The sequence below is a fragment of the Durio zibethinus genome, unplaced genomic scaffold, assembly GCF_047325235.1.
Source record: "Durio zibethinus cultivar Kanyao isolate XHJ-2024 unplaced genomic scaffold, ASM4732523v1 HiC_scaffold_391, whole genome shotgun sequence".
Lineage (NCBI taxonomy): Eukaryota > Viridiplantae > Streptophyta > Magnoliopsida > Malvales > Malvaceae > Durio > Durio zibethinus.
The window spans coordinates 470,001-475,000 of NW_028323014.1; positions in this window are offsets into that span (position 1 = coordinate 470,001).

The window sequence follows — 5,000 nt, forward strand, 5'->3', positions numbered from 1 at the left end:
GAGCGGCCGGTTGCCTCGATCACCATCGGCAAAAGCTGGGCCCTGGTGGGGGCGCTTGCCTCGACCACCATCGGCACACGCTGGGCACTGGTGCGGGCGCTTGCCTCGACCACCATCGGCACACGCTGGGCCCTGGTGCGGGCGGTTGCCCCCAGCACCATCGGCACACGTTGGGCCCTGGTGCGGGCGCTTGCCTCGACCACCATCGGCACACGCTGGGCCCTGGTGCGGGCGCTTGCCTCGACCACCATCGGCACACGCTGGGCCCTGGTGCGGGCGCTTGCCTCGAGCACCATCGGCACACGCTGGGCCCTGGTGCCGGCGCTTGCCTCGACCACCATCGGCACACGCTGGGCCCTGGTGCGGCAGGTTGCCTCGACCACCATCGGCACACGCTGGGCCCTGGTGCGGGCGCTTGCCTCGAGCACCATCGGCACACGCTGGGCCCTGGTGCGGGCGCTTGCCTCGACCACCATCGGCACACGCTGGGCCCTGGTGCGGCAGGTTGCCTCGAGCACCATCGGCACACGCTGGGCCCTGGTGCGGCAGGTTGCCTCGAGCACCATCGGCACACGCTGGGCCCTGGTGCGGTCGGTTGCCTCGATCACCATCGGCACACGCTGGGCCCTGGTGCGGGCGGTTGCCTCGACCACCATCGGCACACGCTGGGCCCTGGTGCGGCAGCTTGCCTCGAGCACCATCGGCACACGCTCGGCCCTGGTGCGGTCGGTTGCCTCGAGCACCATCGGCACATGCTGGGCCCTGGTGCGGGCGCTTGCCTCACACGCTCGGCCCTGGTGCGGTCGGTTGCCTCGAGCACCATCGGCACACGCTGGGCCCAGGTGCGGCAGGTTGCCTCGACCACCATCGGCACACGCTGGGCCCTGGTGTGGGCGCTTGCCTCGACCACCATCGGCACACGCTGGGCCCTGGTGCGGCAGGTTGCCTCGAGCACCATCGGCACACGCTGGGCCCTGGTGCGGTCGGTTGCCTCGACCACCATCGGCACACGCTGGGCCCTGGTGCGGGCGCTTGCCTCGACCACCATCGGCACACGCTGGGCCCTGGTGCGGCAGGTTCCCTCGACCACCATCGGCACACGCTGGGCCCTGGTGCGGCAGGTTGCCTCGATCACCATCGGCACACGCTGGGCCCTGGTGCGGGCGGTTGCCTCGACCACCATCGGCACACGCTGGGCCCTGGTGCGGCAGCTTGCCTCGAGCACCATCGGCACACGCTCGACCCTGGTGCGGTCGGTTGCCCCGAGCACCATCGGCACACGTTGGGCCCTGGTGCGGCAGGTTGCCTCGACCACCATCGGCACACGCTGGGCCCTGGTGCGGGCGCTTGCCTCGACCACCATCGGCACACGCTCCGCCCTGGTGCGGTCGGTTGCCTCGAGCACCATCGGCACACGCTGGGCCCTGGTGCGGCAGGTTGCCTCGACCACCATCGGCACACGCTGGGCCCTGGTGCGGGCGGTTGCCTCGACCACCATCGGCACACGCTGGGCCCTGGTGCGGGCGGTTGCCTCGACCACCATCGGCACACGCTGGGCCCTGGTGCGGGCGCTTGCCTCGACCACCATCGGCACACGCTGGGCCCTGGTGCGGCAGGTTGCCTCGAGCACCATCGGCACACGCTGGGCCCTGGTGCGGCAGGTTGCCTCGACCACCATCGGCACACGCTGGGCCCTGGTGCGGGCGCTTGCCTCGAGCACCATCGGCACACGCTCGGCCCTGGTGCGGTCGGTTGCCTCGAGCACCATCGGCACACGCTGGGCCCTGGTGCGGCAGGTTGCCTCGACCACCATCGGCACACGCTGGGCCCTGGTGAGGGCGCTTGCCTCGACCACCATCGGCACACGCTCGGCCCTGGTGCGGTCGGTTGCCTCGAGCACCATCGGCACACGCTGGGCCCTGGTGCGGGCGCTTGCCTCGACCACCATCGGCACACGCTCGGCCCTGGTGCGGTCGGTTGCCTCGAGCACCATCGGCACACGCTGGGCCCTGGTGCGGCAGGTTGCCTCGACCACCATCGGCACACGCTGGGCCCTGGTGCGGGCGCTTGCCTCGAGCACCATCGGCACACGCTCGGCCCTGGTGCGGCAGGTTGCCTCGAGCACCATCGGCACACGCTGGGCCCTGGTGCGGGCGGTTGCCTCGACCACCATCGGCACACGCTGGGCCCTGGTGCGGGCACTTGCCTCGACCACCATCGGCACACGCTGGGCCCTGGTGCGGCAGGTTGCCTCGAGCACCATCGGCACACGCTGGGCCCTGGTGCGGCAGGTTGCCTCGAGCACCATCGGCACACGCTGGGCCCTGGTGCGGTCGGTTGCCTCGAGCACCATCGGCACACGCTGGGCGCTGGTGCGGGCGCTTGCCTCGACCACCATCGGCACACGCTGGGCCCTGGTGCGGTCGGTTGCCTCGAGCACCATCGGCACACGCTGGGCCCTGGTGCGGCAGGTTGCCTCGACCACCATCGGCACACGCTGGGCCCTGGTGCGGGCGCTTGCCTCGACCACCATCGGCACACGCTCGACCCTGGTGCGGCAGGTTGCCTCGAGCACCATCGGCACACGCTGGGCCCTGGTGCGGGCGGTTGCCTCGACCACCATCGGCACACGCTGGGCCCTGGTGCGGGCGCTTGCCTCGACCACCATCGGCACACGCTGGGCCCTGGTGCGGCAGGTTGCCTCGAGCACCATCGGCACACGCTGGGCCCTGGTGCGGCAGGTTGCCTCGAGCACCATCGGCACACGCTGGGCCCTGGTGCGGTCGGTTGCCTCGAGCACCATCGGCACACGCTCGGCCCTGGTGCGGGCGCTTGCCTCGAGCACTATCGGCACACGCTGGGCCCTGGTGCGGGCGCTTGCCTCGACCACCATCGGCACACGCTCGGCCCTGGTGCGGTCGGTTGCCTCGAGCACCATCGGCACACGCTGGGCCCTGGTGCGGCAGGTTGCCTCGACCACCATCGGCACACGCTGGGCCCTGGTGCGGGCGCTTGCCTCGAGCACCATCGGCACACGCTCGGCCCTGGTGCGGCAGGTTGCCTCAAGCACCATCGGCACACGCTGGGCCCGGCGCTTGCCTCGACCACCATCGGCACACGCTGGGCCCTGGTGCGGCAGGTTGCCTCGAGCACCATCGGCACATGCTGGGCCCTGGTGCGGCAGGTTGCCTCGAGCACCATCGGCACACGCTGGGCCCTGGTGCGGTCGGTTGCCTCGAGCACCATCGGCACACGCTGGGCGCTGGTGCGGGCGCTTGCCTCGACCACCATCGGCACACGCTGGGCCCTGGTGCGGCAGGTTGCCTCGATCACCATCGGCACACGCTGGGCCCTGGTGCGACAGGTTGCCTCGAGCACCATCGGCACACTATCGGCCCTGGTGCGGGCGGTTGCCTCGACCACCATCGGCACACGCTGGGCCCTGGTGCGGGCGCTTGCCTCGGGCACCATCGGCACACGCTGGGCCCTGGTGCGGGCGGTTGCCTCGAGCACCATCGGCACACGCTGGGCCCTGGTGGGTTTAGGCACATCTTCAAATTTCTGCCGTGCCAATGCCATTTTTATGGCTTGTAAATTCATACAATGGTCCCCTAAGCCTTCACGTGAAGTTTCGTTGGAAGATGACTCGTTTTCTATTTTTCACGATTTTCGAAACTTTTTGCGGTTCGGGATTTTTTAAAATTTTTTTATAAGGATTTTTGGCCCCAAATTTTGTAGGCATGATCCTTCTATTTTTGTTGGCATGCACAAAAAAATTCAGCTAAAAACTCGAAGTAGAGAAGATTTTGTGACCGTTTGAAAAAAGTGTCCCCATTTCAGACACTTTAACGGCTACTGGTAGCAAACCTGTAAAATCTCAAATGCTCTTTAAGGGGGTGTGAATTCTCAGAGGTTTGATGAGGGATAGGGGGCCAACACAAGGCCAAGTACCAGCACCCATCGCACATCATGTGCGCACACCCCCCCGGCCCCCCTCCCAATCGCCGGAACCCCAATGCCGCCGGTCAGGTTCTCCGGCGGTACTCCGGCGATGCTCCGGCGATGCTCCGGCGATGCTGTCCCGAGTGAAAAAAATGCGGCACCAGCACATGCTGGAGCCAAGCATGGGCACCGTGGCTCAAAATCGAACTTCGGCCAAGGCCTCGACCATCAATGGCACATGATGACGCATGGTGATGGCACATGCATCGACCATCATCGGCATAGGTTGCCCTTCGGTACGGGCACTTGCCTCGACCGCCATCGGCACAAGCTGGGCCCTGGTGTGGGTTGTTGCCTCGATCACAATCGGCACATGCTGAGCCTTGGTGCGGGCGGTTGCCTCGAGCACCATCGGCAGACCCTGGGCCCTGGTGCGGCCGGTTGCCCCGATAACCATCGGCACACGCTGGGCCCTGGGGCGGGCGCTTGCCCCCAGCACCATCGGCACACGCTGGGCCCTGGTGCGGGCGCTTGCCCCGAACACCATCGGCACAAGCCGGCCCTTGGTGCGGGCTCCTGGCTCGACCACCATCGGCACACGCTGGGCCCTGGTGCGGGCGGTTGCCTCGAACACCATCGGCACACGCCGGCCCTTGGTGCGGCCGGTTGCCTCGACCACCATCGGCACACGCTCGGCCTTGGTGAGGGCGCTCGCCTCGACCACCATCGGCACACGCTGGGCCCTGGTGCGGGCGCTTGCCTCGACCACCATCGGCACACGCTCGGCCTTGGTGCGGGCGCTTGCCTCGACCACCATCGGCACACGCTGGGCCCTGGTGCGGGCGGTTGCCTCGACCACCATCGGCACACGCTGGGCCCTGGTGCGGCAGGTTGCCTCGAGCACCATCGGCACACGCTCGGCCTTGGTGCGGGCGGTTGCCTCGACCACCATCGGCACACGCTGGGCCCTGGTGCGGGCGGTTGCCTCGACCACCATCGGCACACGCTGGGCCCTGGTGCTGGCGGTTGCCTCGACCACCATCGGCACACGCTGGGCC